This window comes from Cervus elaphus, chromosome 5 (assembly GCF_910594005.1).
Source record: "Cervus elaphus chromosome 5, mCerEla1.1, whole genome shotgun sequence".
In the NCBI taxonomy this organism is placed as follows: domain Eukaryota; kingdom Metazoa; phylum Chordata; class Mammalia; order Artiodactyla; family Cervidae; genus Cervus; species Cervus elaphus.
This window is the reverse complement of record NC_057819.1, coordinates 87,877,561-87,901,724: the sequence shown is the minus strand read 5'-3', so window position 1 is coordinate 87,901,724 and position 24,164 is coordinate 87,877,561. Positions and strand designations below refer to the sequence as shown.

General features: G+C 45.8%; 1 protein-coding gene across 5 annotated transcripts in view; it reads right to left on the bottom strand.

Moving 5' to 3' along the window:
- Window positions 1-24,164, bottom strand: part of RFFL (ring finger and FYVE like domain containing E3 ubiquitin protein ligase) — a 74,549-nt gene that overhangs the window by 24,646 nt on the left and 25,739 nt on the right. Inside the window, exon 1 of one of the 5 annotated variants that reach the window (XM_043903041.1) lies at window positions 12,445-12,796. The exons of the other annotated variants lie outside the window; for them this stretch is intronic. The gene's annotated coding sequence lies outside the window, so the exon portion shown is untranslated. Of the gene's footprint in view, window positions 1-12,444; window positions 12,797-24,164 lie in introns of those variants that run through there. 5 annotated transcript variants of the gene reach the window in all.

Genomic DNA, 24,164 nt, shown 5'->3' with positions numbered 1-24,164 from the left:
TAAAAAACATCCCAAAACGAGATGTTGACGGAAGCATCTGAAACAGTGTGGAATAATACAAAGATCATAAAACCTGGAACCAGAAGACCTGAGCTATTACCTACTGCCAACAAGTCACGGCCTTTCTGCGCTTCATGTTTCTCGTCTGGACATTCTTCAGTCTGGAACGCACTAAAGGAACCTCAGTGACTGCTACTAGCATTGTAACGATGCTTTCACTGTGATCTCTCTGGGAAGGCACAGGTAAAAAGTAAGCCTAGAGGGACTTCCCTGGGGGTCCAGTGGCTAAGAATCCGTGTTCCCAACTCAGGTGGGCCCAGGTTCAATCCCTGGTCTGGGAACTAGATTCCCCACACCGCAATGAAGATCCAGGATCCCATGTGTCACAACTAAGACCCAGCACAGCCAAGTAAATAACTAAAAATAAATATTTTTTTTAAAAGTTAAACCCAGTGATTTCACCACAATTACCATTTGGCTTTCCAGGCTTGTCCCAAATGTGGACAGATTTCTGACAGAGTCAGCAGGATGTGTCAGTTAACAGAATGAGGTGTGGGCAGGGGAGTAGCAGAACAGCCTGGAGACAAGGCTGTGGGTGGTTCACTGAACTTGTCAGAACTCTGCTCATTTGTGCCTGCCGCCTTTAGAGGGGCCAGTGCTTTGCTATGCTAGGTGAGCATGGTCGAGCGCCTGCCCTCATGGAGTTCATGTCTAATAGGGGAACGAGAAATGTAAAACCAAACACGGAAACTTCAGGGTGCTTTAACAGAGGTCTGTGTAGTGCAAGGCGGTGTGTGCATGCTCAGTCGCTTCAGCAGTGTCTGACCCTATGGACTGTAGCCCACCAGGTTCCTCTGTCCCTGGGGTTCTCCAGGCAAACCCTCTTTACTCAAGAGTAAACCCTCTGGAGTATTTACTCAAGAGGGTTGCCATGCCCTCCTCCAGGGGATATTCCTGAGCCAGCAATCAAACCCACATCTCCTCTATCTCCTGCATTGCAGGTGGATTCTTCACCCACTGAGCCACCTGGGAAGCCGGGGGGTGGGGGATTGAGGGGAGCAGGGGAAGGGTGACAAAGATAAGAACAACGATCAGCTCCTTCCTCCGGGGTGGAGGAATGACCAGGGAAGAGAGACCCTGTTGAGACAAGCTGGGACCTGGGACCCTGTGTCGCAATGCCTGAACCAGGATAAACATCTCCTTGAACCACAAAATACAAAGAAAACTGTAAGGGATTAAAAATAACCTTGTGCATGTATTGGGGCAAATTATGGACAACAAGACACAAAAAGACCAAAGACACAACTGCCACTTCTGAAAAGCTGGGAGCAAAAGCAGGGCACTGCACATGCCCTCTGCACACAACACCACCACACGGGTGGGCAAACCACCTAAGCCACCCCTCCAGCCCAACCCCAGGATCCACCCAGCCATTTAAGGAAGAGCTCTCATCCCCCTCAGCAAGCAGGCAAGGTAACCTGTTGCCTGTTCTCGCTCCCTCCTGCTGCAGCAGGGGGCCTAATAAAGCCTTGCTCAGATTTCTTGCCTGGTCTCTGATCAATTTCTATTAAGGAGACCAAGAACCCTGCTCAGTAACACTGTTACGGGCCAGAAAGTCAAGAGCAAAACGACTTTTGAAAAAAAAAAAAAAAAAACCAACAGCATGGACCAGGGCATCAAAGAAACTACAAAATGCTTGGTTGGGTCAAAGGTAAGGGTAGGGATGGATGAGAGTACAGTAAGTAAACAAGCAGCCACGCAAAACCTTGTATTCCAGGGCTTCCCTGGTGGCCCAGTGGTTAAGAATCTGCCTGCCAATGCGAGGGATGCAGGTTCAATCGCTGGTCGGGGACGATCCCACCTGCCGCAGAGCAACTGGGCCCGCGTGCCACAACTACTGCGCTTGCGCTCCAGAGCCCGCGAGCCCTAACTACAGAAACCTGCGTGCCTAGAGCCCCTGCTCCGCAACGCGAAGCCACTGCAAGGAGACGCCCGCGCGCACTGCAACTAGAGAGTAGCCCCCGAGCTCTGCAACTAGAGAAAGACCACGTGCAGCAGTAAAGACCCACAGCAGCCAAAAAAAAAAAAAAAAAACCCCACAAAACTTTGTATTCCTTGGTAAGGAGGCTGGAATGGTAGCGGGACACCATTAAAAGTTGAGGCCATACCAGGCTTTGTGACCTTACCTGCATTTTAGAATGGCCACTACAGCAGTCAGCAGTGTGGAGGACCAATCTGTGAGGGGCGGGTGGGAAGTGAGATATGAGGATATGGGTAGAAGAGAAAGGGACAGAGATCTGCGACAGACTCAGCAGGATGTGGCCATGAACCGAAGAGCTGGGGGCGGGGAGAGAGACCGGCTCTCTGAGTGACACAGCAAGAGCGAGAGTAGAACCCCTGACTGAGCTGCAGCCCTCAGGAGGAGCACACGTCTCCGGGAGGAGGGGCAGGTTAAGACTGAGTTGAGTTTTAGTACTTGTGGGGGCCTGCGGATGTACGCGCAGCACCGCGTCCGCTGAAGATACAGGCTTGGGGATCCTCGCCTACTGGAAAGTACCTAAAGCCAGAGAGGGGCAGGAAGATGGTTAGACCGTCTGGGGCAGGAGAGAGGACGGCCTGGGAGAGCTCTCAGGAACATGTGATCTAACGCGCAAGCAGCAGAGGACCAACCGGCGCAAAGGAAGGAACTATGCTCAGAGGTGGGAGAACTGGAAGACTGTGTGGAATTTCAAAAAGAAATGTTCGATGCTGGCAAATGACCCAGAGAGCAGAATGTGGAGAGGAACGTGATGGACCTAATTTTAGGAAACTGAGTGTCCTCCATGCCCCAGCCCTTTAGGAAGAGAGAAGCTGATGGATAACCATAGGTTGGGAAGCAAGTGAGAAGTGAGGACTTGCCAGACTCTAAGGATAAATTATTCTCTCTCGAAACTTTTGACAGTGAAGGGAAGAGAGAAGGCAGCAGGTCTCAAGATAAGAGAAAGGCAGACATATTCAGAGACCACAAAGGAAACCCAACAAAGACTCAGAGCTGATAGAGGAAGGGAAGGGAAGCTGGCAATAAATATAGGAACAAGGGCCATGAGGGAGAGAAAAGTGACCAAGACATAGGGGTGGACTCCCCCAGGGCAGGAGAAAGGTCACCTCTTTCCACAGAGACTGGAGCAGAGGTGAAGGCAGATGGAATCAAAACTAAGCTGACAGCACTAGCAGAGAGAGATGGAAGAATGAAATATTTAACCACAAGAAGAAAACAAAGGGTGGGACAAATTGGAGACTGAGATTTATATACAGTATTGATATTATGCATAAGATAGATACTTTGGCCACCTCATGCCAAAGAGCCAACTCATTGAAAAAGACCCTGATGCTAGGAAAGAGTGAGGGCAAGAGGAGAAGGGGGCAAGAGAGGAGGAAGGAGATGGTTGGATGGCATCACTGACTCAATGGACATGAGTTTGAGCAAACTCAGGGAGAAAGTGAAGGACAGGGAAGACTGGTGTGCTGCAGAGTCGCACACGACTTAGTGAATGAACAACAAGACAGATAACCAAGAACTTACTGTAGAACACAGGAGACTCTCCTCAATGCTCAGTGGTGACAAAGAGGGCTTATATGTACACGGATAAACGATTCACTCGCTGTACAGCAGAGACTAACATTGTAAAGCAACTACATACTGCAATAAAAATTAACTTAAAAAAAAGAAAACTTTTCTTCCGCACAAGGAATGCTGTAAAGTTTGTGCACAAAATTGCACATGCTACATTTTTTTCCTAAGAGGTAAGGACTTGGCCACATCATGGGTAGACCCCACTGGGTAAGGTACCATTGGGAGGGAAAAGTGGAAAGGTGGCCAGCTGTATAGTGTTTCAATTCCTGTGCTTTTACAAGTGCTTGGGAAGCACCAGAGGTGCTGGGCCCCAGGGAGACCAAAAGTGATTTCCACAAGGTCCTTGCCCCCTGGGGACTTGGCCCCATCAGGCATGATATATATAGCTCAGCTCAGCTCTCTGGGTACAGTAGCTAAGAAAGCTCTTCCTTTGCCGGGAGTCAAGAAGACCTGTCTTCCTCAGCACTATTTTCATCCTCTTAACTTTGGCTCTAATCTCAACTGCCTCCTCTGAGCAGCTCTGAAAGAAAAAGCTGTCAGCCCGTCCGGGTATTTGGCTGCACTTACAAGGAACTGCTTCTGTGGGAAGATGTGAAATTTGCCCCGTGGTTACTCCACAGGCCCCATGTGTGGGTGGAGAATGTGGCCTCATCCTGGGGACGTGGACGTGTGGGCAAGGGGTCACTGGGGAAGAGCCTCCAGTGCTAAAAATAACTGAGGCCTGCCTGGCCTAACAGAACAGGTTCACCAAGGTTAGCAGACAAGGCCTCGACTCTCTGTGACGTGTATTTAAATATCAAGACACATTTCTTAATGAGAGTCGTGCCAAAATGGAAAGCCATATAAGTCTAAATAACAACTATGATGTTGTCTACTAAGTCTCATCCGACTCTGCAACCTCATGGACTGCTCTGCATGGACACCTCCCCATGGACTCTGTGACCCCGCCAGGCTCCTCTGTCCATGGGATTTCCCAGGAAAGAATACTGGAGTGGGTTGCCATTTCCTCCTCCAGGGAATCTTCCTGACCCAGGGATAGAACCCACATCTTCTACATCCTGGGTGGCGCTAGTGGTAAAGAATCCGCTTGCCAATGCAGGAGACTCAAGAGATGCAGGTTTGATCCCTGGGTCAGGAAGACTCCCTGGAGGAGGAAATGGCAATCCTCTCCAGTATTGTGGCCAGGAAAATTCCACAGACAGAAGACCCTGGTGGGCTGTCCACGGGGTACCAGAGAGTCGGACATGACTGAGCACACACACACTCCTGCGTTGGGAGGCAGATTCTTCACCACTGAGCCATCAGGGAAGCCCAAATAACAACTATATCCAGGGTTATTTCAGAAAGGGAAAGCAAAAGGTTTATCATTTTAACACTGCCAAACAAAACAAACACTTTTCTCTGGGGAATATGTTTCATCCTTTAGCTCTTAACAGAGACACACATGTGGCATCCAATTATGTTCCTTAAGGACAAAGTGGAACCACCTGTGGGGTGTACAAAGAATTTTCCCCCAAAAAATAAAAGTAAAAAAGAATTCTCCCTGAATGGATACATGTATGTGGTTGGCTGAGTCCCTTCGCTGTTCCCCTGAAACTAGCACAACACTGCTAACCGGCTATACCCCTACACAAAATAAAAAGAATTTTCCCTACATTGACAACTTGAACAATTTCCCTCTGTGATCTGCAAACATCCTCCTGATCTGCAAAGAAAATTACCACCTCATCTTTGCCAAGGGCTTGAAAATCCCTCCCCCAACTTTCCTCACCCTCCTCAGAAAAAAAAGGACTTGGCAATTTAATTTTCAAATACAGTCTGACTGCTCTTTTACTAAGTTTGTTTGAAACCTACCAGGCTCTCCTCTTCCAATATGCCTAAAGGGTAAAAAAGGTGGGAGATGTAGGGCTGGGGTGAACAAGAAAATGTACCATTCCCTGTGGAAGAACCCTGTGGTCTGAGGCCAGAGTGGCTAGCTGGCACATGGGATTCTGTCAGCTTGGTAGACCGAACCCTGTTGAACAGGAAAATAACAGTGCTAATAACAGGGTAAGAGAAATGACCCATTCCAGGTAGGCTGAGTACAGCCACAGTTAGAGGTGAGAAGGCAGATAATGTGATTTGTCCCTGTTAAGTCCTAGAATCCTAAGTAATTTGAAAACAATCACTTCTCCACTTGTCCGCCCACCCAACACAAATGATTTTAACTGGATCAGGGGTGGCCATGGACTTTCCCATGGAAAAGAGAAGGGTCAGAATGTCAGTATCTCAGGAAAATCTCCAAGTTTGCAATGCAACTTCAAAACTATTTTGCTAACCCACCAAAATCCAAGGCACTAAACTTGAGGTCCCCAAGGTTCTCATCCAGTTTCTTCGGAGTTTAGTTAACTGCTCTGTGAGCCAAGGTACTTCTGCAACAACAGGCTTTACCCCGATACACAGACGGCAACATCTTGGAATTAAGATACTTACAGTGAACCCACTGTATGTTGTCACCACTGTTTAGTCACTAAGTTGTGTACAACTCTTTGCGACTCCACAGACTGTATCCCGCAAGCCTCCTCTGTCCATGGGATTTCCCAGGCGACAGTACTGGAGTGGGTCTTCATTTCCTCCTCCAGGGGATTTTCCTGACCCAGGGATTGAACCCTTGTCTTCTGAACTGACAGGCAGATTCTTTACCACTAACCTACCAAGAAGCCCTCTCGAACGCACTATAGAAGACATCGTAAAAAACCCTTTGAAAAAAAACCTAATTAAAATGCCCCCTATCCTCAAAGAAGTATTTTTTATTTTTTTCAATACGTACTTTTCTGACATGGCTTCCCTGGTAGCTGAAATGGTAAAGAATCTGGCTGCAATGCAGGAGACCAGGGTTTGATCCCTGGGTCAGGAAGATCCCCCAGAGAAGGAAACGGCAACCAATCCAGTATTCTTGCCTGGAGAATTCCATGGACAGAGGAGCCTGGCAGGCTACAGACAACGGGGTCGCAGAGAGTCAGATACGACTGAGCGACTAACACTTTCACTTTCAGACTCAGCAAATGAGAAAATGGCTAGTTGCAAGCCTTACAGAATCATCTCTTGTTTTCTGAGGGTGGTTTGCTTCCTATCACTACCGTAACGCTAGAATTATCAAAAGCATCTATGCTATTAAGTGTAGAAAGGAAAGTACCCCCACGTTCTGCATCATTAATATAGAATGGGCTTTGCTTCATCTTGTATACCATCCTTAAAAAGCAATTAACATACAACCGCAATGACTTTGAAAGAAAATGCTATGAAAAACCTGTCAATATGGCTTAGCCATACCTCTTTGAAATACCTGTAGAAGTAATTACATTTTCTAAGAAGTAAAGAAAGTACCATTCTCCACTGGAGGAATACTTCTCATCTCCAGGCACTGAGCTGGGTTAGGCAGTGCCTGGTGTTATCTCATATGGTCCTCACAAGAGTCTGGCAAGGCAGGTTGTGTTTTAGTCGCTCAGTAGTGCCCGACTTTGTGACCTCATGGACTGCAGCCCACCCACCAGGCTCCTCTGTCCATGAGATTTTCCAGGCAAGGATACTGGAATGGGTTGCCATTTCCTTCTCCAGGGGATCTTCCCAACCCAGGGATAGAACCCGGGTCTCCTGCATTGCAGGCAGATTCTTTACCAACTGAGCTACAAGGGAAGCCCATAATTAGTCCCATTTTCAGGTAAGAAAACCAAGGTTCAGAGAACATAAGTAACTTGCTTACCTAAAGGTCATACCCAGAAGGTAGAAAGCCAGAATGTGAACCTAAGTCGCTTAGACCCTAAAGCCCACACTCTGTAAATCACAAGGAAAGTTTTCTCAATTCCACCCCACCCCCGCAAAAAAAAAAAAAAAAAAATCAGGGCTTCCCTGGCGGCTCAGTGGTAAAGACTCCCTCCACCTGCCAATGCATGAGACAGAAGTTCGATCCCTGGTCTGGGAAGATGCCACATGCCAAGGAGCAACTAAGCCTGTGTGTGACGACTATTGAGCCTGTGCTCTAGAGTCCAGGAGCGGCAACTACTGAAGCCCCCAAGCCCTAGATAGAGCCTGTGCTCTGCAACAAGAGAAGCCACCGCAATGAAAGGTCTGCACACTACAAACTAGAGAAAAGCCCACTTTTTCTAGAGAAGAACCACTGCAACTAAAGAAAAGCCCACACAATAATGACCCAGCACAGTCATAAATAAATAAACTTAAAAAAAAAAATCAGTCTGTCTGCCCTGCTGCCCATTCCCCTCTGAGCGTCTGTTTTCTACGTCTACTGGAGATTTCGCATTAGCATACAGGCACTTTCCAGGACCTCTCAGTTTAAAAAACTCTTCCCTGTCCTAAGTAGAGATTACAATCACAAAGTGTTATCACCGAACACCTGCTGGAATGGCTGAAATGGAAAAGACAGATACTAGCAAGTGTCGACAAGGATACAGAGTAACTGGAACTCTCACACTGCCGGCAGAAAAGTGAACTGGCACCACCACTTGGGAAACACACACATTTGCACACACAGGGCTTTGCAATTCCACTTCCAGGTATACACCCAACCGGAAACATGTTTCTTAAAAGAAGTGGACAAGAATGTTCGTAGCAGTACTGTTGTAAGAGTCTCAGGCTGGAAAAGATCCAAACATCAATCCACAGTAGAAAAGACACGAAGGTCTACTCAGACAGCAGTGAGAGCAAAACCACTGCTGTGTGCAGTGGGCTGGAGATGAATCTTATAATGCTGAGTGAAAGAAGACAGGCACAAAAGAATACACATTAAGTGATTTGATTTACATAAAATTCAAATACAGGCAAGGCTTTCAGTTCCTCAAGGGCGCCAGGCTCGCTCCTGCCTCGGGATCCCCACACCTGCTCCCCTGCTGCTGCTACTCTTCCCAACCTCAGTCTTTGCTCAAATGTCGCCTGTTTGGAGGCGTCCTCCTCAGTCACCCACTTGATCGGTGCCCTTTCAGTTTCCTTCAGGAGAATGATCACAAGCTGTAATTACATCCGTCTGTCTACAGTGTAAACTCCAAAGGCAGGAACCTCATCTGCCTTCACATTTCTATCCACGTCAGCTAGCACAGGGCTACTTTATAGTAGGCCCCCAAATAACTTGCAGAATGAGCAAATGGGAGAAATAATCCATACTTTTATCAATACAATCTGAGAGACAAGGACTAGTTATCTCTCATTAGGGCCCAAAGCATTCTGCCAATATTTATAATGATATAAGGTGACTACAACAAAGTCCTTTATCAATTACAAAGGTAGCTTTTGGGCTTCCCTGGTAGCTCAGCTAGTAAAGAATCTGCTTGCAATGCAGGAGACCCTGGTTCAATTCCTGGGTCAGGAAGATCCCCTGGAGAAGGGATAGGCTACCCACTTCAGTATTCTTGGGCTTCCCGGGTGGCTCAGCTGGTAAATAATCTGCCCACAATGCAGGAGACCTGGGTTCTATCCCTGGGTTGAGAAGATCCCCTGGAGAAGGGAACAGCTACCCACTCCAGTATCTCTGGCCTGGAGAATTCCATAGACTGTATAGTCCGTGGGGTCGCAAAGAGTTGGACACAACTGAGCAACTTTCACTTTCATGAGACTTCCCTGGCAGTCCAGTGGTTAAGACGCCACACTTCCACTGCAGGGGGCACGGGTTCAATCCCCGCTCGAGGAACTTAGATCCCACATGCTGCACAGTGCGGCAAAGAAATTAAAAAGCAAAAAAGAAACAGGACTTCCCTGGCAGGTGCAGTGGATAAGAATCCACCTGCCAGTGCAGGGGAGATGGGTTAGATCTCTGGTCCATGAAGATTCCACAGGCCTCAGAGCAACGAAGGCTGTACACCACAGCCACTGAAGCCCGTGTGCCTAGAGCCTCTGCTTCTCAATGAGAGAGGCCACCGCGATGAGAAGCCCACGCTCACAGCTGGAGTCGCCCCTGCCCTCCGCAACGAGAGAAAGCCTGAGTGTAGCGATGAAGACCCAGTGCAACCAAAAAATAAGTATTTTTTCTTAAAAAAGAAACAACAAAAAGGTAGCTTGCCTTGGACAACAAGCTTCTTAAGTTTTTTGAGTCCGTTTTCTCACCTGTATGAGATGGGTAACACCTCCCCGGCTGGCAAGTGCCCAACCTACAGTATGTGCTCCACAAACAGCAAATCAAAATAAATGGTCATTAAACTGCACGTCATTACAAGTCTAAAATGGCAACAGCCAGGCTGTTCAATGGCGATTGTTGGCTGGCAATCCCAATGTCCCTCACTCCCTCTGGTCATACAAAGCCTGAGTTCCCCACCGCCCAAGGGACCGGGCTGGATGGGGCCTCTGACACAGCTGATCACATCACCCACACAACAAAGACATAATCATTATCTGGAGAACTCACCTGAAGTTTAAAATCATCTCTCAGCTTGGAAGGCTGCTAATTTTTAAAAAGAAGTTAGTGTAGAAAGAAACTCGAATTCCCTCAAAAACTGTTTAATGTAAAAAAAACTGGATCTTGGAGTTGCAAGTGGAATTTTCCAGGAAACCTGCCTGACCAGGGTCTATCTCAGAAGGGGAAGATTTAAAATGCTGGTGACAACACAATGCGCATAAAATAGGGTGACTGTGGCACTTGTAAGCAGGCAACCTGTGGGGTTAACCACGCTACAGACTGTCTGTCTCCCTTGCTGGGTATGGGATGAGGAAGCATGTTCTCTGTGGTACTGGGACTATCTCTGAGATGTTTATTTCAGAATGAAGAACTCAGAACACCTAAGTCACAGAGGAGACAAGTATCCTGTGCAACTTTAGAACTCCAAGATCTGAACGGGAGCAACAACTCTGCTGAGGTGGTGTACAGGCTGGTCGTAAACAGGAGAGACTTCAAGGCTGGAACATTTCCAAAGCTAATAGGGGTCTTCCATCCTCCAAAGCAGTCCTTTAGATGTGGGTAACAGAAAATGCATTTCCTAGATAAGAATTTTCCTTTCGGGCTGAATTTTTAGAAAATAGAAGAGTAAAAGTATATATATGAAAAAAATAAAATTACCAACTCTGTTTTACTTTGGTTTTAGACTCAGTCAGTGTGTACGTGCATGCTCAGTTGTGTTCAACTCTGTGCGACCCCATGGACCGTAGCCCACCAGGCTCCTCTGTCCATGGGATTTTCCAGGCAAGAATACTGGAGTGGGTTGCCATTTCCTTCTCCGAGGGGATCTTCCTGACCCAGGGATCGAACCCATGTCTCCCGCATCTCCCACACTGGCAGGCAGATTCTTTACCACTGGACACCTGGGAAGCCCAGACTCGGTCTGACCTTAAACCCTAGCAATAAGGAAAGGAAGAAGCTTGAGGAAGCTGCTTCTCTGAGTGTCACTGCAATGAATACACTTGCCTGAACCTCACAGGCTGGACAAAGAGTAGGTGCTCCATGTGGAAGGAGCAGACCTTATTGGGCTTTCAGTTTTGCACAATGGTGGAAGGCGGCATTAGCCATTCACTGAACGGCAGACACTAGAGTAAGGCATGAACTAATGGGGATCGCGCCTGTGCCTCTCCCCAGACCACTTCCGGAGCCTGCATCCACACAAGTCCTTCCAAGGCACCTGGGTCTGGCTCCCCTCTCCTCCAATCCCCACGCTACCCTTCAATACAAAATGATCGAAGCTTCCGGTGAGGGGATTCCCTGGTGGGTCCAGTGGTTAGGACTCTGCGCTTTCATTGCTGAAGGCACAAGTTCAATCCCTGGTCAGGAAACTAAGATCCTGCATGCCAGCACCACACAGCAAAAAAAAAAAAAAAAAAAAAGTTCGGGTGGGAGAGAGAATCTCCTGTGCCGTTATTTGAGGCACAGGCAAGGCACAGGCACAGGCCTGGGGGGAGGTATTCAGATTTGAGGGTCCTGAAGTCCCTTCTCAGATGATCCTAGAAATTTTTACTTTTTAAGGAAAAGGTAAAAACACTATAGAATACTTAACATGAACCAAGTGAGTTGTTATATTTCCATCTAGCGTCTCATTTAATATAATAATGCAGCCAAAAACATCAGAACTGAAATGCTCATTTTGTAAATGAACACTGGGCTCAAGAGGGACCAGGGTCGCACCAATGGAGGGCGATCGCATGTAAGTTCAGGTCCTTTGAGTTCTTTGTGGTCCTACGGAAAGTGGGGTAGAGGGGCTGCTTTCACCATCCACATTCCCCACCCTGAGCACCAGGGTTTCAAGGGCCTCTGCACTGGGAGAGGGAGGTGAACAATCAACTGACGACCAACCGGGAGAAGATTATGGACAGCCTCTCAAGGGGGCGGTGGGGAGAAGTCCATCACACTACATCCTGCCCCCTTCCAGGGACGCCCAAATGGGTACCTACGCACGAAGCCAACCTTCAGCACTCAAGGGCCTTGTGAGAGGCACTGTAGACAGAAAAACCCTCCCTGGGAAGCCAGCATTTTAATTTACACGTCCAGAAAGTCATCTTCATTTCCTGCTCACTACCACCTTTGGGGACCACTGCGTCACACAGACCTCCACTTCCTGAAGATAAAGCTCTTCCTTGACATTTGGAATGTGTTTCAGTTCCTACTCTTGCCCACCTGTGCTGTTCCCGTGGAGGACGGAGGGCTTTCTGACTTAATTGTCTCAAGTACAACCAATGCTCTATCATCTTCCCTTTTAAGAAGTGCTTTCACTGGTAACCACTGAATAAATGAAAACCCCTCATTGGTGCTCTGGGGCCTTCATCCCCCAAAGGCCAAGCTTACTGCGGCCTCGGGAACCTGCCCCCAGCTCCTCTCTCAGCCCCGGCGACCCTGCTCGCACCCCGCCTCCTCCAGTGGCACTTACTTCCTCGGGGGAACCTTCTGGGCCCCGTCTGTGCTCTCACAGAGTCTTGAACGCCTCCTGACAACTATCACGCGTTCATCTGCTCAGCCCTCGTCCAGCAGCTAGTGATTCCAAAAAGACAAAACCCAGCGCGGTCCCCAGGCGACACCGCGAGTGCATTCTCAGAGGGTGAGCGTTGCGGCAGCGCCGCGTTGAAGCACCTGGCTGACGATTTGTATGATTCTTTCTAGACTGTTCATCTCCCGTGATTAGGGAGTAGAAAGTGAAACAGGAAACAGAAGCGAGTCACTTTATAGCTGTATTCCCAACCTCAGTGCCAGGCAAATGTGATCATCAGGTATTTGTTGAAGTCTGACTAATGATAACGGCATCAGAGCTTTCAAAACTGGGGGGAAGGGACAAACATTCGCTCCTGAAAACTCCACCATCATAATTCCAGGGTGATGAGCAAATTATGGGTTTTCAACCCACAGAACCACAGCAGTCCCTTTAAGGAAAGCTCTCATGATAATGTGCCTACCTCACACATGCTGAAGATAATTTAGGCGTCTGCTAAGATTACTTGAAAAAAAGAAAAAAGAAGGGGAACAGACTGACCTTCGAAAAGTAACAGAAAAATGTTACAACTGGCAGTTATTACAGCATTAAAAAACCAGAAAGGGAGAGCCTGGAAGATAGACAAGTTCCTCACTTCCATCCCTCCCCTGCATCCCAAGGCACAGAAGGCATCAGTGCCCTCCTGGAGGCTGTGGTTTGAAACGGTGCTGCAATGAATCGGCAAAGAATACACATAAAGATGAAAACAACACATGGAGAAGATAACAGAGAAAAGAAATGAGACAGACTTTGACCAGACACGGTTCAAGCAGACCTCTGCCTGTCACTACTGAGCGCACAGCCTGAGCCAGGTGGGAGAGAAACAGAACAAAAGGCAGGTAAGAACCAGAAGAGCACCGGGTCTCAGGGGGAGAAAGGGTTACAATGACAACAGGAAGGGAAGAAGGAGTGGGAATTCACTTTCCACCAGTAACAAATGAGTTCTTTTTCTGAAGTGGTAACTGTCTGCTGTAAACAACAGAAAAACATACATAATAACCACAAGTTATAAATGTTCCTGGAAACTCCCTGGTTCCAACTAGTGGATGACACATATCTGCAGAGGGACCTCAGCAACTGCTCTGAAGTTCAGGGGAAAGTAATTCTAACCAATGGAGCTGCGCCAAAATAGCACCCTTGGGGTCTGACCGATTAGATGGCTGCTTCTCCGCCTGGCTTTCAGGAGAGATGACAGACTGAACAGTGCAACAGAGAAACCTATGCATTTAATTTCAGCCCAAGCATTCTGCCCCGAAGGGCGAGTCAATCAGGGAAGAAAGCAGTGCAGAGTGAAGTCTTCGACAACACTGAAAACAGAATAAACGGATCTGCGGTTTAATTACTGAGGATCCTTCTTTCCATCAAAACTGATGAAGACTATCAAGATGAAAAAGACTCTGCTTCTCCTTGTTCTCTCAGTGCAGGGGACAGGATTTACCAGATAAGCTGTTCTGCACCTTCTGACTGAAGAAGCTGCTTTCACTAGATACTGGGACAGCCACTGACAAACTGGTAATCAAGTTGAAGAACATTCACAGAGGGAGGGACCTCTGTAACTATGTATTGCACTCAAGTCAGATGGGATTTGGGGATAAAGGCAGGACGAATTCAGACCAACTCCTTAAGACCTTTGGGTGGTTCGATGTATATAATCTCAAACTGAAAATTATGCCGACTTTCTGAAATGTTGTCTGCTCACTCCAGGATGTGAAATGCCCAGTATCTATCCCAAAAAGCAGAAATGGAGATTTCCAGTTCACCTAGGACCACAAAGAAAACCTTGTATTCACTCCATACTATCTCCTTGTGAAGAAAACTGTGCTTACCTGGCCTTCGGGTTTTACTCTGCCTATATATCCCACAACACAGTACAAACTGCCTCATGTTCACCACTCCTTGACAGAGTGAAGAAACTGACATCCGTCCCGATACCAGGAAGAGATGCTGTTTACATGGATGTTAGGATGTGCTGCTACTTTTATCCATCTGCTCCTGGAATTATCAGTACAAAGTAGGACAGTCTTCTTTGCAATGTGGAAAGGATACAGGTTACACAAAATAATATTACCCAAAGCTTTACCTGCCCTGAACTCATTAGTTCACCAGAATGGTGCTGCTCTAAAATAACTCAAGCATTTTTTAATAATCCACAAAGACCCCAAAAGAGACATAATAAAGCAGATTTCACAGTGGGAAGCAATGAGGAATGGAGAATCAGAAAACAGGAGTTCCGAAGATTGTTTACCAGCTGAGTGACCCCCAAGCAAATTATTCCAGAAACTTGCTGAGGTGTAAAACAGTTCAGCAGTTACAATTAGATCCAGCCTCCACACTCAAGGAAATTTTGAAAGACTAAAAAGACCCTGGGGTTATTTGTAAACCACCTAACTCAGGAAACACTCAAAAGGAGATTTAGAAATCCTGGAATTCAACAAAAAGAACCTGTAACTTAAAAAGTGACTTAGAGGCTAAAATTTCCTATTGTTATCAAAAAATAAATAAATAACCAAATATAGCATGAATCTTGCATCTATCAAAAGTACACAGATTAGCAGTCAATTCAGGGGTTTCATTTTGTAAAACACAGATGCAATATGGAATAAGCTAGGAAGAACCACCGTGTGCCAGGAAGAGCGACCTGATCCCCAGAAAAAAAGATTGCACCTCTAATAAGGCAAGTATAGGTCTTGTTGCCTTAGCTCCTTTTCAAAGCAGAAACAGAGACTTCTTCAGCCAAGCTCAACTCTTGACTTATTAACCACACCAAGTTTCAAAATGCAGGCGTACAAGTCACAGTAAAGACAAGCACATCCTGTTTGCACTTGACTTCCTGTTCTGGGCCGCCTGATCGCTTTACAGGGCTGCTCCCCAGCCACAAATGGTAACCTTTCATATCTGCCAATGGTTCACTGGACAGCATTTCAGTGACAACAGAATACATAGTTCTAGGAGTCGGGTGAAAGATGCACCTAAAAAGCACCCAAAATCCATCATCAACCTCTCAGACACTTCCTGGATTTCCCAGGCTTCTTCATACTGACATCTGACTTGGAGTAAACAATAAAAACTTAACACAAATAGTGCTGAGATAAGAAAATTAAGCCTGGAATGAAACTTAGGATGTGAGGGCTGGGAAAAAGAACAAGAAAACTTGGAGATGTTTTCATTATTAAACGTTGGCTTATTTTCAAATGTCGAAGAAGCCAGTCTGTCGGCCAGTCCCCAGTGAGCTGATTCTCAGAAGGGAACTTTGCCGAGTGATCACAACAGTTAACAGGACCCTTCTGGTGAACTCAGTCCCTGATCCAACCTGCTACCAACCTCAGTCTACTTTTCAGCACTGCAGAAGCCTTCAGTTTGAGAGACCCGGAACCTCCACTTCAAGCCAAACTTCCACTGTTTTCAAAGAGCCCGTGGTTCCCCCAAGCCACATTCAGTGTTGGGAATAAACGCTGGACAACGAATACCCCAGTTTTTATGGACGAGTCATTTAGCTTCTTTGCATCTGCTTTTCCATCTGGAAAAGAGGACAATCGCACTACATTCATCTCTAATGTCTCTTCCAGCTGTGGAAAAAATGCAGGGATTCATCACTAACAGCAAAAGATTCCGTGGCTTCCTGCATTATTCCCTTGGTCAACAAGATGCCTCTAACATCCCATACCCCGCAGTGTGAATATACACCTTGATCTACCTCCTTAGCACCCAAGGATTTTTTATTGCGTTCCCTTGAAATGGATATCAGAAAGTTTCCCACTTGAAAGCCATATATTAACAAACCTTGAGGACTCTTCTTTACACACGGTCTTTTCATTAAGATCGGAATGTAATCACCACTTGGTTCCCATGCTGGTCATAGGATTCCTGGAGAGAATCTGGAGCCACAAAGGATGCAGAAAACTGACCAGTAACATGTGGTACTCCCTCCCACACAGTGACTGCTAATGGGGAAAGAATGAGGCAAATCTGGGTAAGAAAAGGGAGTGGTGAACACAAGTTCAGTGAGTCAGTGCAAAGAAAGAAAGAAGGAAAGCAAAGGAAGAAGAGAAGCAAGAGGGAAAAAAGCTACACCAGCAAGCTTTTTTTCTTAAATCTGAAATTCTGCTTATCCATTTATCCAACAGATATCCACTGCCTACCATGTGCAGGGAACAAAACTAGAGGAGAAACAAAGGTCAACCAGAGAGACCTGCTCAACGATGTTATGGTCTAGCAAGAGAGAGAAAGGCATGTACACAAACAACTGAAATATATGGCATAAAGTGTGCTGTGCCATAAAGGAGGCATAAAAGAATCCTCCACTGTGAGGCTCAGAGGAGGAAATGATTACTACCAGGGAGAGATAAGACAAGGCTTCATAGGAATGACATTTCAAGCTGAAAAGACAACAGAAACAAGGGCACGCAAGTAGGAAATCAAGGACATATAGTTTCGGCGAGTAACTAGATTTGTTTAGAGATGTAAGCGGCCATGAAGGGAAAGATGGTAATAACAATAATAGCTAAATGATCCAGTGAGCCGGGGCTCAACTGGACAGCTGGACTGGAGCCAAACTGAGTATTCCAAAATCAGACTCAGAATTTGAACTTAAACCCAGTGGAGAAGGGATGGGAGGGGGGACTGGAGCTCGAGGAAGCCCATAATTTAACCCGTAAAATTAAGATAATAAAATCATCACAAAATCAATGTGTGCAGATACCCGAAGTCCCTCCAAAGAGATGCAATGTCTTCCAAACCAAAAGCAAAGAAGAAAGGAGGGCAGAAAGGCTTGGATGATGGCATTCATATATTTAAACCAAGAATGTGGTCACATCAAAGTGTGGTCAATGAAAGAACCTAGAAAAAAATAGAAGGAGCCACATTGACTCAGGACCACCCAAGGCAGAGAAATACTGCAGTAAGGTAACATGCCATCCTCTCTGCAGTGGGACAAGGTTCTTTCATGAAGCTTAATGGGAACAGCATATAGCAGCAGTTACAGGTATGGGTTAGATAGCATCACCGACTCAATGGACATGAATTTGAGCAAACTCTGGGAGATAGTGAAGGACAAGGAAGCCTGATGTGCTGCAGGCTATGGAGTAGCAAAGAGTCGGACACAACTTAGCGACTGAACAACAGCAGGGGTATGAGTTTTTGGAGTCAGAGGGACTTGGTTCCAATCTCAGTTCAGCCTCTTACCAGTTTGAACACAACCTTGGTTTCATCTGTAAACTGAGGATAACTGTGTCTCCTTTGCAGGAGGATCACTGGGAGAGTTAAATGTCTTCCTTCAGGCAGCGTGCCATCAAGAATCTCAGCTTTTTTGTAACTGTGTTCTCTCCTACCAACTATTCTATCACATTAGTCCATGCTCATGAAAGCAAGCCTGCTATTATTAAACATCAGTTTTCAGATCTCTTGATATTGAACAGCAACGTCCCAGACAAATCCAGGATCCAGTCAACAGGAAAGGAATCCACTCTAAAATAAAAACTGGCATTCCACATTTCCTCGTAGCTCAGTCGGTAAAGAATCTGCCTGCAATGCAGAACACCCGGGTTCAATTCCTGGATGAGAAAGATCCCCTGGAAAAGGAAATGGCAACCCACTCCAGTATTCTTGCCTGGAGAATCCCATGAACTGAGGAACCTGGCAGGCTACAGTCCATGGGGTTGTAAGAGTCGGACACGACTTAACGACTAAACCACCACCACCACTCTGAGCTCAGTCACTCAAGTCTGAACACAATCCTGTCTCCAAAATCCTGATCATTTCCAGGTACAAAACGAAATTCATTTAGGAGAACCAGACCTAAATTGTAACAACCAAAACCCTCAGACGGCTTCCTGAGATGCTAGATGGAACTCAGCAGGCCAGTCCTATGTGATGCCACCTCCAATCTACGATGAGCCAACCTGGACAATACGTTCCCACACCTCTCCTTGCCTTCCACCTCTCTCACACGCTCCAATCACACACTGTGGTGAAACACTTTATCCATCTCCCTCTCTAACCTTCTACAGGTCACAGATCCTATCCGATCTTATTCATCTCTGCATTCTTTTGCTCCACATCCCAAAATACTGTGCATCAAACAGAACCATGATAAATATTTGTCATAAAAATGAACTTCAAACACGACTTTTCTTAGACCAATTTTGATCTGCCATTCCTGTATTCTGAGGCCCTCTTCCAATCTACTGAATTCTTATTCTACCCCTTTCTTCCCCCTCCTTCCTCAATCTCTCCACACCTGAGCTACCAAATGTTACAGAAAAGTCAAAAGACTTTACTTACTGGGTTTCCAACAAATTCATACAACTAGGACCAAGCCATCCTTGGGCTTGGAAATCTTTATTCATCTCTAGTTGATGTCTCATAGCATCTCTCTGAAGAGCAGAGCCATGCAGGATTTAGGACATGGGACCTAGAGTCAGACAGAACTCAAAGTCTTCCTATGCGACATCAGCTGAGGTGCTTAGCTTCCCTAAACTTCATCTTTCAGATCTGTAAAATGCAGGACCTAAATGAGGTAATGAACCCAAAGCCTTAACAACACAGTAAGACCTCAAAATATGGAAACCATTACTCTTTTCTCCTTTGTCTAAGAATCTTCCAACCCCTGTGCCCTCTTCCACTCCTTTGTCAGATAACTAGAAATCTCTTCTACTTCACCAAAACAATTCAGCTGGGTTCCATCCACTGGAGAGGCAATGGTGGTACAGTGGAGAACGCTGGGGTCAGGAGTTCATCTGAAGCCTCAGATTCCTCAAACTGCAGAAGTTATTTTAATCTGTTCCTTGTAGAATCACTGTCAGCATTAAATGGAAAAATATGAAAAAGCAGTAAGCAGATAAAGAGCGGGGAGAATAAGTGAAGTGATAAGGCTTTCAAGTAAAACAGATCCAGTTTCAAATTCCAGTTCTATCACTGAACTTGTGTGATCTAGGGCATGTTAATTTCTCTAGACCTCAGTTTCCTGTCTGTAAAATAGGGGAAATAACTTCACAGGGTTCTTAAGAGGTTTAAAACACTGTGTAGCCTAATTGGCAGGTTAATTTCCCATCCTTCTCTCTACCTTTTCTTTTTTTTCCATCTCAATCACCAGACCAGTAGAATCCACCATTTTTGACCACCGATTTAAAAAAAAAAAAAAAAAATTAGCACATCTCCAATATATCTATATTTAACAGCAAATTAGACAAGAACTGTACAAAAAAGCTCTTCAGGACCCAGATGTGTGGGTCTGGGTCATTGGTGTGGTCACTCACCTAGAGCCAGACATCTTGACGTGTGAAGCCAAGTGGGCCTTAGGAAGTATTACTATGTACAAAGCTACTGGAAGTGATGAATTCCAACTGAGCTATTTAAAATCCTAAAAGATGATGCTATAAAAGTGCTGCACTCAATATGTCAACAAATGTGGAAAACAGCAATGGCCACAGGACTGGACAAGATCAGTTTTAATCCTAATGCCCAATGGGCAGTCCCAAACAATGTTCAAACTACAGTACAAGTGTGCTCATTTCACGTGTTAGGAAGGTTATGCTCAAAAGCCTTCAAGCTAGGCTTCAGGGGTACATGAACCAAGAACTTTCAGATGTACAAGCCGAGTTTAGAAAAGGCAGAGGAACCAGAGATCAAATTGCCAACATTCGTTGGATTGTAGAGAAAGCAAGGGAATTCCAGAAAAACATCTACTTCTGCTTCATAGACTACGGTAAAGCTTTTGTGTGGATCACAACAAACTGTGGAAAATTCTTAAAGAAATGGGAATACCAGACCACCTTAACTGTCTCCTAAGAAATCTGTATGCAGGTCAAGAAGCAAGAGTTAGGAACCAGACATTGAACAACTGACTGGTTTCAAACTGGGAAAGCAGTACATCATGGTATATATAGTCACCCTGTTTATTTATCTTATATGCAGAGTACAACATGGGAAATGCCAGGCTGGATGAATCACAGGCTGGAATTAAGATTGCCAGGAAAAATAACAACCTCAGATATGCAGATGACACCACTCTAATGGCAGAAAGTGAAGAGCAACTAAACAGCTTCTTGATGAGGGTGAAAGAGGAGAGTGAAAAAGCTGGCCTGAAACTCAATTTTCAAAAAACCCAAGATCATGGCATCTGGTCCCACCACTTCACGGCACATATAAGAGGAAAAAGTGGAAGCAGTGACAGACTATATTTTAGGGTTCCAAAATCACTGAGGATGGTGACTGCTGCTATGAAATCAAAAGACTCTTGTTACTTGGAAGGAAAGCTATGACAAATGTAGAGAACGTATTAAAAAGCCAAGACATCACTTTGCTGACAAAGGTATGTATAGTCAAAGCTATGGTTTCTCTAGTAGTCATGTAAACTTGTGAGAGTTGGACCATAAAGAAGGCTGATCGCCGAAGAATTGATGCTTTCGAATTGTGGGGCTGGAGAAGACTCTTGAGAGTCCCTTGTACTGCAAGGAGATCAAACCAGTCAATCCTAAAGGAAATCAGTACTGAATGTTCACTGGAAGGACTGATGCTGAAGCTGAAGCTCCAATACTCTAGCCACCTGATACAAAGAGCCAATTCATTGGAAAAGAGTTGGGAAAACATCTCTCCCTGATGTTGGGAAAGATTGCAGGCAGGAAGAGAAGGGGGTGGCAGAAGATGAGATGGTTGGGTAGCATCACCGACTAAATGGACATGAGCTTGAGCAAACTCCGGGAGATGGTGCAGTCCACGGGGTCACAAAGAGTCAGACACAACTTAGCAACTGATCAATAACACTACACAAATAAACTGTGTTCCATCTAAAGCATAATACTAAAAAGAAATTTCAAAGGGTAAGATAAAAATATAGAAAAACTTAGCTCTAATAATTTCTTCCCATACTCCAAAGGAAGGTTATATCTGTCCCAAGAATTTGGAAATTTATCTTGGAGATCACCATACTTCTGTGGAAATTGTTTTGAGACAAAGGCAAACAGAATAGACTTAGTATAGCTCCCAGCACCGTGAATGACACAGAGTACATGCTCAGTAAATACTGGTCCATCACAGATTTTAGAAAACCTGCCTCTACACACACACTTCTCTCTACACACACATGTATGCACAAAGTAAGCTCTCAGTTCAGTCTTTCTTCCTCTTCAATCCCCAGCTTCCCCCCGATCCCCCAGAACAGATGGTGCTCCACTTCACTTCCACATCACACAGTTGTTCATGAACTCTGCTCCTCTCTGCTAAAAGCCCTTTCTCCAAGGTCATCAATGATCTTGTGATGACTAAATGTGTGGCTTTTTCCTACATCAAACCTCGACAACCTCCCAGATACCAATGACCTACCTACCTTCTTCCCTTTGGTTCCCACTGAAAACACAATAGTCTGGCTCTCCTTTGAAGACCCATTTTCCTCCCTGTCCTTCCCTGGCTCCTCCTTTTGTCCCCTAAATGTTCCCTGAGGCTCTGCACTAATCATTCTTGCTTTCCTTCTCTAGTGAATGCTATTGGATTTACTTTTAAAATATATCCTGCAAACATCCCGCCTGTGTCCATGGCCATATCATGTCTTCTATGTCATTATCTTTCTCAAGAACTAGAGCAAATTCCTCCTCACTGACCCCTTCTTGTTGTTGTTGTTTGGTTTTTTATATTTACTTATTCATTTATTTTTGGCTGCGTCGGGTCTCAGTCACCACATCGGGGCTTAGTTGCCCATCAATGTGTGGAATGTTAGTTCCTTCGACCCCTGCATCGGCAGGCCAATTCTTAACCACTGCGCCACCAGGGAAGACCCTAGCCCCCTCTTTAACACTCTATTCTCCACACAGTAGTCAAGGTAAATTTCTCTATATTAAAAGATATATTCTGGAAAAATAAATAAAATATAAAATACTGTTACTCTCCTGCTTGAAAGCCATGGTGTCCTTTTGTAAAGCCTAGACTCCCTGTATGGCCTACAGAGGCCCCAGGTGATCTGGACCCTGCCTGCCTCTCCCACTTTACCTCATGTCGCCCATTCCCATCGGGGCTTCCCTGGTGGCTCAAACCAGAGTCTGCCTCCAGTGTGGGAGACCCGGGTTCAATCCCTGGGTCAGGAAGATTCCCTGGAGAAGGAAATGGCAGCCCACTCCATTCTCCATTCTCTTGCCTGGAGAATCCCATGGACAGAGGAGCCTAGCAGGCTACATGGGGCTGCAAAGAGTCACACACGACTGAGCAACTAACACACACACCCACCCTCTTTACCTGCCATCACTCTCGTTCACCTCACTCTAGACCCTCGGTGGTCTCCTTTTATTTTGACTCCATCAAAAAAAAAAAACAAAAAACCAATTTTCATGTATTACTTGTGGCTCCTCTCCTGCCAGGAACATCCTCCAGAGCTCTTCACAAAGTCACGCCTTATCAGTCAGGCTTCAGCTCACCCTCCCGACAGTGCTGTTGTCTGGCACACAGTGGAAGCTCAGTAAGTATTTGTTGAACAGATTCCTCCGTCTTAGTCAGACAATTCCAAATCTAAGTATCTGGACTCAATCTCACCCTTCAGTGTTAGCAGCCATTTCCAAATGCCTGCTCGACATCCAGACCTCAAATCTAGCACACCAAGGACACTCAAAACCAAACCCTTCATCTTTCCCCAAACGAGTTGCTCCAATCTTCTGAAATTATATGGTAACATAACCCACAATTTCTGCTTCAGGAATGTGAATTTCCCATTCGTTTGCTACACCTGTCCAAAATTCTAATCACCCATGAAAACCAAATTCAAATCTCACTTCATTCATTCACGTTTTCAATCAACCACTTATTCATTCAACAAATAGTTACTGAGTACCTTTTATGAGACAGGCACTACATTAAGATACTGGAAAGCAAAGCAGACCTACTTTTGTCTATTATATACCAGTCAAATAATCACACAAATATTTCATTATAAACTAGGAATTGCTATGAAGGAAAAAGTGCTAGGAACTTTGAGAAAACACAAGCGAGGCATCAAGAAACACTCGTCTGGTGATCGCTGGCTCAGTGAGATGTAACTCACAGGCTCCAGCCTGGAAGGTGGAGGCTGCCAGGCAAGGGCGTCATCGGCCAGGTCCCAGAAGCACGGGGACGTCAGCAGGCCTCTGTTAGGGCGCCTACCATTCTTCTTCTTCATCCCCCATTTATGTGGCTGCTCGGAGTCTCAGTTGGGGCATGTGGGGTCTTCAGCTGCATCATGTGGGCTCTAGTTCCCAGACCAGGGATCAAACCAGGGCTCCTGCATTGGGAGCCAGACGTCTTAGCCACTGGACCACCAGGGAAGTCCCCACCTGCCGCTCTGCTTCATATACTATACCTGCTCGATCCGTCTTGTTCCCTCCCCTCACCCCAGCCTCATTTTACTGACAGTTACCTGAGAGAAAGGACACAGAATGTGTGAACACCCGCAGGAGATTCTGAGTCACATGTGTGATACCTAAGGAGACTAGGCTTATAAAAATCTCCCAGATGACTCTGATATGCAGCCGAGTTTGTAAAGCAAACGCCCAAACTATCTACTCAATAAATATGTATTGATACAATTATCTCACTTAAAATCTCTAAGGTCAGTGTGGTCAATTGTTTCCAAAACTGACCACGTTAACTCCAAGCATGCTGCATGCCCT